This window comes from Lathyrus oleraceus, chromosome 6 (genome assembly GCF_024323335.1).
Source record: "Lathyrus oleraceus cultivar Zhongwan6 chromosome 6, CAAS_Psat_ZW6_1.0, whole genome shotgun sequence".
Lineage (NCBI taxonomy): Eukaryota > Viridiplantae > Streptophyta > Magnoliopsida > Fabales > Fabaceae > Lathyrus > Lathyrus oleraceus.
Window position 1 is genome coordinate 521,119,586 of NC_066584.1, and position 10,742 is coordinate 521,130,327.

General features: G+C 39.6%; 1 pseudogene; it reads left to right on the forward strand.

Annotated features, from left to right (window-relative positions):
- Nucleotides 1-7,361: 7,361 nt before the first annotated feature.
- Nucleotides 7,362-7,461, forward strand: LOC127099124 (uncharacterized; annotated as a pseudogene).
- Nucleotides 7,462-10,742: the final 3,281 nt, after the last annotated feature.

Here is a 10,742-nt window from a genome sequence, read left to right on the forward strand (position 1 = left end):
TGGGAAATTGTAGCATGGTACTCAATTGGTTTGGGTTAAGGAGTACTCGGTGTTAAACATCCGGAAGGTTGCGGTACCGGTTAGAAATTCGTCTTCACCGGCGGGAGTGGTGTAGTCGTATGAACTTAAGAATTCTAAGGTTAGGGATGGGTAGGTGGGTTGATTATGAGTGCAAAGGAAGGTTAGGTTGGCTTGACGGAGCATCCATTCGATACCTTGGAGTAGGCCTAATTGTTGTAAACAAGTTAAATCGGGGTACCTGGTGGAAACGACGCCGCGCTGTTGGAAACGCTCGAATTGCTCTCTCTGATAATTGTCATCTTCGGATCGGAAGATGATATTTCCGAAATTCTGATTTCCCGCCATTGTGATGAATGAATTTTGAAGGGGTGATTTGGAAAGAAAAAGAAATGTGTTTGATAGGAGAGAATTGTTTGTGGTGAATGAAGGAAGGTTTGGTGGGTATTTATAGGAGAAGAATTTGGAAGGTGGAAAGAAAAAGTGGTTGAAAAGTAATTAAGTGTGGTTAAATGAAAAATGAATGGGGAAGGTAAAAAGTTAAAGGTGTAACGTTCGTCTCCAACGGCTCCTTAACGTTCACTAGTCTGAGGAGTGTTACGCTCGTCACAGGAGTGTGACGTTCGTAACAGGCAATAGGCGTGCCGTCCGTTATGGATAGTGTGACGCTCGTCACACATTCCTTTTTGGAAAGGCTTCAGTAGCGTTTCACAAAATCACTTTGGTAAAGGATTTAATTTTTGTTATTTATTTTGTTTTGTTTTGCTTATGATCAGTTTAGTCTGCAGTTTAATTTATTGTGCACGCTTAATCTGCTTTGTATAATAATAATTCATAGGTAGCAACAGTAGAGCATAATAGCTATTGCATAATAAAATTAAATAAACAGCTTCAATAAAATGATCATAATGTAATACAGGAAAGGAAAACAATGAAATGAAAGAGAAATAAATGTGAACATGAATTCAAATAACATTAATAAATAATCTAACTTAAAACTAAATAACTTAGAAAAATAACTAAACTCTATCCCTCTGTACGATCTCTGGCCGGAGGAGCAAAAGAGTTAACACGGTATAGCAACTCGTGAAACTGATTCGTCATACTGCTCATGTATCCTAGAACTTCGTGTCTCATGTTAGTAAATTCTCCTCTGAGGGCGTCTTGTTCTGACATCAAAGCTTCAATGGCGGTGTTATAATCAGTTCCGGGTATATGATGTCGGAGGTCAGGTATGGCTGATTCTTCGGTCTGAACAGGCTGAGGAGGAGGGTCAATATCATAATAGCCGGATGGTGTCTGAGGGTCAGATTCAGCATGAGGGATCTGGTCAACATAATTCTCATAGTCATCACAAATCTCATAATCCTGGATGGATTCAGTGGATCCAGCAGGAGTTGGGGTTTCATTCAGGTTATAGAGCCAGTTCCTTTGGTTATCAACACTAGTCCTAGGATCGGGCATGGTGAATAGGCAGAGAACCTGGTTATCAATAATAAGCTCAAACTCATCAGTCCCTAGGTTTGCTATAAACATAGTGTTGAAGAGGAAGGGTATACTCATAGTAGTAATGCCACAAAAAGGGCTAAGGTCAAGCATAGGCTGACGTAATCCAATGGCATTACCTATCATAGTTATCAAACCGCCTATTCTAATGGGTGCTCGCTCATCCTGGATAAGGTGGTCCAAATTAGCTAACATAAAAGTGGCACCGTTTACTGGACGGTTCTGGGAAGCACAAAATATGATGAAGAGTTCATCACGTGAAACTGAAGTACTATTTGGCTTCTTCCCAAATAAAGTGTGGGTCAGGATCTTATGGAAATAGCGAAAGGCCGGGTTGTGTATGTTTCCAGAGAGAAACTCATGTTCTTCGGGCTCATCATTTCCAGTCAGCTTACCCCAAAAGTGTTCAAGCTCTCTATATTCAAAAAGTTCTTCCTGGCTTACAGTGAATGTATCAAAGGAGGTAGGAAAACCCAAAAGATTGGTAAAGTCTCTAATATTAAATTGGTACTCCATATTGAACATTCTGAACTGGATAAAACCTCTGCTAATTCCTTTTCCATGGCTGGGTAGATAGATTAATGAGCTAAGGAATTCTAGTGTGAGTCTCCGGTAGGTGGTGAAATGTCTCAGGATAGGGGAGGTCTCCCATCCTATCTGATTCAGCAAATACAGGACACTTTGTCTCAGTCCAAGGGCAGTCATAGCCCAATCATCAGCATATAAACTAGGTAGCATCTCTCTAGTGGCTAGTTCTTCAAACTTTTGTTTCTGAGCCATTCCTCTGAACTTGATACCCATACGATCAATATGTCCCATCTGGTTAGTGTTAGCTAGAGAAAAGAAAACATGAGTTTCAGTCAGGATTTGGCCAAATGCCGAAAGAAGAAAAAATTATTATTATTATTTATTTTTTTTCTTTTTGAATAAATCAAGAATGAATGCTAAACAGAAATTAAAAGAATAATTAAGAAAGAAATAGGGAAATGATAATAATAGAATAATAAAATAACAAACTAATTTGTGGGTTGTCTCCCACTAAGCGCTTTGTTTAAATGTCGCAAGCTCGACAAAGAAACTGTTAAGTATAATCTATAGGTCCTGGGGGCATTTCGTCTAAGTGTAGGATTTGCGAATCTCCATTGGTTTCCGCATAATGATAGTGTTTTAGACGTTGCCCGTTTACGGTAAACGGTTCTGTGGATTTGCCTTTAATTTCTACCGCTCCACTGGGAAAGATTTTAGTGATATGAAAAGGCCCTGACCATCTGGATCGTAGTTTTCCCGGGAATAACTTTAGTCTAGAGTTAAATAAAAGTACTGCGTCGCCTTGCTTGAAGATATTCCTTGATATACGCTTGTCATGCCATTGTTTTGTTCTTTCTTTATAGATTCTGGCATTTTCATAGGCGTCTCTTCTGAGTTCCTCTAATTCGTTTATGTCAAGGATTCTCTTTTCACCGGCGGCTTTATAATTCAAATTTAGATTTCTAATAGCCCAATAGGCTTTATGTTCTAATTCTACCGGGAGGTGACAGGATTTTCCATAAATGAGCTTAAATGGGGTCGTCCCTATGGGGGTTTTATAAGCAGTTCGGTATGCCCACAAAGCTTCTGCTAATTTCAATGACCAATCTTTCCTTGAAGTGGCGACCGTTTTTTCTAGTATTTGCTTGATTTCTCTGTTAGATACTTCCACTTGTCCACTGGTTTGAGGGTTGTAAGGTGTCGCTATCCTATGTCTTACTCCATATTTAAATAATAATTTTTCGAGTACCTTGGATATAAAGTGCGATCCACCATCACTGACTACTATTCTTGGGATGCCAAATCTCGGAAATATTATATTCTTAAAGAGTCTATTTACTACTCGGGCGTCGTTTGTTGGGGATGCTACAGCTTCGATCCATTTTGATACGTAGTCAACTGCCACGAGTATGTATTTGTTACCGAAAGAGGATGGAAAAGGTCCCATGAAGTCTATTCCCCACACGTCGAAGATCTCTACTTCCAAAATACCTTTTTGTGGCATCTCGTCACGTCTAGATATGTTTCCCGTGCGTTGACATCTGTCACATTCGTTAATAGCTGTATGTACGTCCTTCCATATAGTTGGCCAATAAAAGCCGGCTTGTAGGATTTTAGAGCAGGTCTTGGATGTACTTGTGTGTCCACCATAAGGAGCGGAGTGGCAGTGTTGGATTATATTTTCTACCTCTTCTTCGGGTATACATCGACGGAAAATACCATCGGGGCCTCTTTTGAAAAGTAAGGGATCATCCCAGTAATAGTGTTTTATGTCGTAGAAGAATCGTTTCTTCTGCTGGTAAGATAAAGTAGGTGGAACTATTCCGGCAGCTAAATAATTGACGAGATCAGCGTACCCTGGTGTGGCAGGTATAGCTAAAGTGGTTTCTACTTGCATGTCGGAGTTGTTTTCTTCCAAAGTAGCTATAAGTTTGTCATACGAGAAATCATCATTAATTGATGTTCTTTCCGGTTCAAGGTTCTCAAGTCTAGAGAGGTGGTCTGCTACTACGTTTTCAGTTCCTTTCTTGTCCTTGATTTCTAAGTCGAATTCTTGTAGCAACAGGATCCATCTTAGGAGTCTAGGTTTAGCATCTTTTTTTGTTAAAAGGTACTTGATAGCAGCGTGATCAGTGTAGACTATTATTTTGGCTCCTACCAAGTAAGAACGAAATTTATCTAGCGCAAATACCACTGCTAGGAGTTCTTTCTCGGTAGTGGCGTAATTCATTTGCGCTTCATCCAGGGTTCTGCTTGCGTAATATATAACGTGAAGCTTTTTATCCTTTCGTTGTCCTAACACAGCACCTACAGCATAATCACTGGCATCGCACATTATTTCGAATGGTTCATTCCAGTCTGGTGTCTGCATAATGGGTGCTGAGATCAATGCTTGCTTAAGCTTTTGAAATGCTTTTAAACAGTTATCGTCGAATATGAATTCGGCATCTTTCATCAATAGTCCGGTTAAAGGTTTAGTTATCTTAGAGAAGTCTTTGATGAATCGTCGGTAAAAACCGGCGTGTCCTAAAAAGCTTCGTACTTCTCTCACGGTTCTTGGGGGTTGAAGATTTTCGATTACCTCTATTTTAGCTTTGTCTACTTCAATTCCTCTGTTCGAGATGATGTGTCCTAAAACAATTCCTTCTTGTACCATAAAGTGGCACTTTTCCCAATTAAGTACTAAGTTTACTTTTACACATCGCTCAAGAACTCTTTCCAGGTTTTCAAGGCATTCTTCGAAACTTTGTCCGTATACAGAAAAGTCGTCCATAAATACTTCCATGATGTTTTCGAGAAAGTCGGCGAAAATCGCCATCATGCATCTTTGAAAGGTTGCAGGGGCATTACACAGACCAAACGGCATTCGTCTATAAGCGAAGGTACCAAAAGGGCACGTGAACGTTGTCTTTTCTTGGTCATCAGGGTGAATTGGTATTTGAAAGAAGCCTGAATAACCGTCTAGATAACAGAAATGTGAATGTTTTGCTAATCGTTCTAACATTTGGTCAATGAATGGTAAAGGGAAATGATCTTTTCGGGTTGCTTTGTTTAGTTTCCTATAATCAATGCACATTCTCCATCCTGATTCGATTCGTTTAGTTATAGTTTCTCCTTTTTCGTTTTCAATAACGGTTATGCCTCCTTTCTTTGGTACAACGTGTACAGGGCTAACCCATTTGCTATCAGATATAGGATATATAATACCTGCTTCCAATAACTTGGTTATTTCTTTCTTTACTACCTCACTCAGGATCGGATTTAGTCTTCTCTGGTGTTCCCTAGAGGTTTTACAGTCTTCTTCTAACATGATGCGGTGCATACAAATAGAAGGACTTATTCCTTTAAGATCGGTGATGTGGTACCCTAGTGCGGTTGGATACTTCCTTAAGATATGTAAGAGTTTTTCTGTTTCGAGTCTCCCTAGGTCTGCATTAACTATCACAGGTCGTTCAAGTTCTAAGTCTAGGAATTCATATCTCAGATTTTTGGGAAGTGTTTTCAGGTCAGGGGTTGGTTTGTTAAGACATTGCGTAGGGTCCGGTGTTATTGCTAAACATTGGTTAGATCTGTCTTCTAAAAGATAGTCTGATGATTTGTCTTCTCCTAACTCTGCTTCTTTTATGCATTCATCGATGATATCCATGAAGTAACATGTATCTTCTATTGCAGGTGCTTTCAAGAATTGGGAAAGAATGAATTCAATTTTCTCTTCACCTACTTCGAAGGTGAGTCGTCCTCGTTTTACGTCTATGATTGCACCGGCAGTTGCTAAGAACGGTCTTCCTAGTATAATAGGTGTAATATCATCTTCTCTAATGTCCATAATTGTAAAATCAGTGGGAATGTAGAATTGACCTATGCGTACGGGAACGTTTTCAAGGATTCCTACAGGATATTTGATGGAACGATCTGCTAGTTGCACAAACATTTTGGTTGGTCTTAATTCTCCCATTTCCAGTTTCTTACATATGGATAAAGGCATAACGCTAATTCCGGCTCCTAAATCGCATAAAGCTTTGTCGATGACAAATTTTCCTATGTGACAGGGTATAGAGAAACTACCCGGATCCTTGAGTTTAGGGGGCATGTTTTGGATTATAGCGCTACATTCGGCAGGGAGTGTAACGGTTTCGCTATCCTCAAGTTTCCTCTTATTAGAAAGGATTTCTTTTAAGAATTTAGCATATGAGGGCATCTGCGTAATAGCTTCGGTGAACGGAATTGTAACGTTTAATTGTTTAAGGAGATCAACAAATTTTCTAAATTGGCCCGCATCTTTGGTTTTAACAAGCCTTTGAGGGTAAGGTATAGGTGGTTTGTAAGGTGGTGGAGGTACATAAGGTTCCTTCTTTTCTAGGGTTTCCTTATTACTCTCTTCCTTTTCCTTAGGTTCACTTTCCTCAGTTGATTTCTTAGGGTTTTGGTTTTCTATCCTTGGATCAGACGGTCCTTCCACTTCCGTTCCACTTCTTAATATAATTGCATGAGCTTGGCTTCTCGGATTAGGTTGGGGCTGTCCAGGGAATGTACCAGTTGGGGCAGCAGTAGGTGCTTGTTGTTGGGCTACTTGTGATATTTGTGTTTCCAGCATTTTGTTATGGGTAGCCAAGGCATCTACTTTGCTTGCCAGTTGTTTAAGTTGTTCGCCAGTGTGTACATTCTGGTTTAAGAAATCTTTATTGGTTTGTTGTTGGGAAGCTATAAAGTTTTCCATCATGATTTCCAAGTTGGATTTCCTAGGGGCGTTATTGTTAGGCATGGATGGGTTCGGTTTCTGATATCCCGGAGGTATAGATGGGGCTTGATTTGGAGACTGTCCAGGTGCGTACAAAGCATTATTACTCTTATATGAAAAGTTTGGATGGTTCTTCCAATTTGAGTTATAGGTGTTCGAATAGGGGCTTCCTTGAGCATAGTTCACTTGCTCTGCTTGGATTCCTGTCAAGAGTTGACAGTCCGTAGGAGTGTGGCCTTGGATTCCACAGACCTCGCAATTCTGAGTTATAGCAACCACGGCGGCTGGAGGTGATACGTTTAAACTTTCAATTTTCTGGACCAAAGCATCCACTTTTGCGTTAACGTGATCAAGGTTACTTATCTCGTACATGCCAGTTTTCGTTTGAGGTTTTTCCACCGTTGTTCGTTCGGTTCCCCACTGATAGTGGTTTTGGGCCATGCTCTCGATAAGCTGGTAAGCATCAGCATAAGGTTTGTTCATTAATGCACCACCTGCAGCGGCGTCTATTGTTAACCTTGTGTTATATAAGAGACCATTATAAAATGTGTGAATTACTAACCAGTCTTCCAAACCATGGTGTGGGCAAAGTCTCATCATGTCTTTGTATCTTTCCCATGCTTCGAAAAGAGACTCGTTGTCTTTCTGTTTAAATCCGTTTATCTGGGCTCTTAACATAGCTGTTTTGCTTGGCGGAAAGTATCGGGCAAGAAAAACTTTCTTCAACTCGTTCCAGGTGGTGACTGAGTTGGAAGGGAGAGATTGAAGCCATCTTCTAGCGCTATCTCTTAATGAGAAAGGAAAAAGACGAAGTCGAATTGCCTCTGAAGTGACACCATTAGCTTTAACAGTATCAGCGTATTGAACAAATACGGATAAATGAAGGTTTGGATCCTCGGTAGGATTTCCAGAGAATTGGTTCTGTTGCACAGCCTGCAACAGCGAAGGTTTAAGTTCGAAGTTGTTTGCTTCGATTGCGGGTGGAGCAATACTTGAATGCGGCTCATCTTGCGATGGAGCGGCGTAATCTCTAAGAGCACGAGCTGGTTCTGCCATCTCGGTTATCGAAGGAAAAATGTTTTTGAAATCAGGAAGTTCTGTAGGAGGGAGATTGTTTGCAGCACGATATTCCCGAATTCGTCGTAAGACTCGGAGATATAGCTCGATATCGTTGATTCGTAAATAGAGCGGTTCGCCTTGTGAGCGAGTGCGTGGCATATAAATCAACGAAAGAAAGAATAGAAGAAAAAGAAACCTTAGTCTCTACAGCGTAAGGGAAGAGTTACGATATCGATTAAATAAAAGTCCCCGGCAACGGCGCCAAAAACTTGATCGCTCGACTGTGTGAGTCGAGAATGGGGATACAAACTGCAAGTGCACAGTTCTATCGCGTAGTTTTAAAAGATATCGATCCCACAGGGACTTATGAATCGATATACCGTTATCTAAGGTTACTACGTAAAGCTAAGGTGAAAAATGTTTGATTGTTCGGGGAAAAACTAAAGGCTAAACTAAGATCTAGATTAAATATTAATAAAACGGATATCGGTATGTAGTTCGTCAAAACTAGGGAATCAAGTCTTTGTCGGTTTCTTGGTTTTAAAATAAATCGTTTCGGTTAACTTTATTGGTTAAAGGTTTTATCTCAAACTCTCGCTCTGTTGAATAAACCATGATTTTATATTAATGTAGCTGTCACTTATGATTAAGTCAAAAACCATTTTTTGAAAACAATAAAGTTGCAGAAACTCTTCTTAAGAAAATACTGACCGTTTTAAACACCCTTATCTCAAACTCTCGCTCTGTTGACTTAGGTTATATAATTAAATCCAAATGCTTAACTCTCGTCCTCACATTCAATCTTTAAAAATACTTTTTGGAAAAGGTCAGAATTTAATTAACTCTAAAACTTGCTCTCGCCCTGATCTAGAATTAATGCCTAACTTACACTGTCCAGTTAAAACCTCAAACTCTCGCTCTGTTGATTTTAACTTCTTTATGTCTTTTACTTTTGTAAAAAATCTTGTTATTAAACCTGTAAGTTGAGACCGTAAAAAGATTGATTTTAATTTTAAGTTTAATTAGACCGACTTAGTCTTGATCCCTTATTCTGCTTACTTTACATACCGATATCTAGGCGAATTAGCCAGACATGCTAAACAAGCAAAAATACATATCATGCATAAACAGACTCATTCCAGGCAGATAATATAAATAAATAATAAAACAAAACATTAAATAATGATTAAAGAACCTGAATGCGTAATACAATAGTCTTGAACACTCCACCACAAGCCGGTAGGATTTGTTCTGGGATTCTTCAATTAAACAATAAATTAAACCAAGGAAATAAAACTAGAATCTAACGTAAGGTTAGATCCGGTAAAAGTTGCACAATAGTTTCCGGTGTAGAAACTATTATGCGAAAAATATCTAAATGCTAAAAAGGGAAAGGTAGATTGCAGGGGAAAAAAGAATGTAGAACTTGCAAAAGAAATAAATAAATAAACAATGTTAAGTTGCTGGAAAAGAAAATTAAGCAAAAGCGTAAAAAGAAAGAAAATTGGAAAAGCTTCGGCAGTATGAGCGTGGAAAAACCGAGGAACCCTTTTAGGTTTTTGGAGTAGCTATTTATATTGGTGCTGGTAACTGCTTTTCGTTTCCCAAGGTCTTCAACGTGGCTAAATGCATGGTGTGGATATAGGACACAAACTCCTCAACGTCTCTTCAAGTCTTCTGAGGGCGTTACTTGCGCCAAAAAGGTAGTGGAATGGTGTGACGCTCGTCACACCATGTGTGACGTCCGTCACAAGGCTGTTTTGCGTGACGCTCGTCACGCACCCTGTAACGTCCGTCACAGGCACAGCATTGGTGACTTGTGCGCTTTGGGCTGGGCTTTGGCGTTTGGTTCCTTTTCTCTCCTTTTTGCACCTCCTTTTCTTCCATTTTCACTTGTTCTTCAAAATAGACTACCAGAGACAAATAGGAAGAAAATACCACGTAATATCTCGTAAAATGCAGTAAACCGAAATAATTAGTCATAGAATTTAATGGAATTAAGTCCTAAAATATGATATAATTTCGTGTTATCACCCATGGATAACCATGGATACAAAGGGTGCTAACACCTTCCCTTTGTATAATGTACCTCCCGAACCCAAAATCTAATTAAGGTCTTTCCTGTTCTTTTCCACCTTTCCTTGTTGGATAAAAGAAAAGTCGGTAGCGACTCTTGCTAACCGCGACATTTGCTTTCTAAAGCAAAAACACACAAAGTTAGTTCACCGTATGACAGAACTGGCGACTCTGCTGGGGACCAACAAAGAGAGGTCACCTTACAAAAAAAAAAAAAAAGATCACTTATTTAAATTGTCTGATTTACTTTTAAGGGATTGCTTGGGTATCCTATGCTTGAGTGAAAGATCCTACACCCGGATCTAGTGTACCTTAGGTAAGTAGCAATAGATCATCGCGACTATCCGGCGTATACTGGAATGGTTAAAATGATGGCTACGGTTAATGTGACACTTTGGATGTCCTGATGTTCCTCATGTTCACTTGAGGAGAAATTTGGCGTCTGCGTGGTGTCATCAAAGCATTAACCAGACCTTTAGAACCATAATTGACTCATCCTAGCCATTAGAAAGTAGTGAGATAACTGACTTCGGTTCCGACTGGGGTAGGTTGATACTCGATACTACACTCTTTGAGATTGGACTTTAAGGAAATTTTGGTCAACCACTTGGTGTTGCACTGAAGTGGACTTAAGGAAAGGTCGATGATTTGAGATCCTTCTAGAACCCGGTTACTATTCTAGGACAGGTTGAACCAACCAAACTTCAATGGGGAGGGTATTTACCTATGGAACTCATGCAAGCCTTAAAACTTAGGAATGATGATTGTGTGACTTGCTTGTGCTTGTTATTTACATAACATCATAACATCATAACAT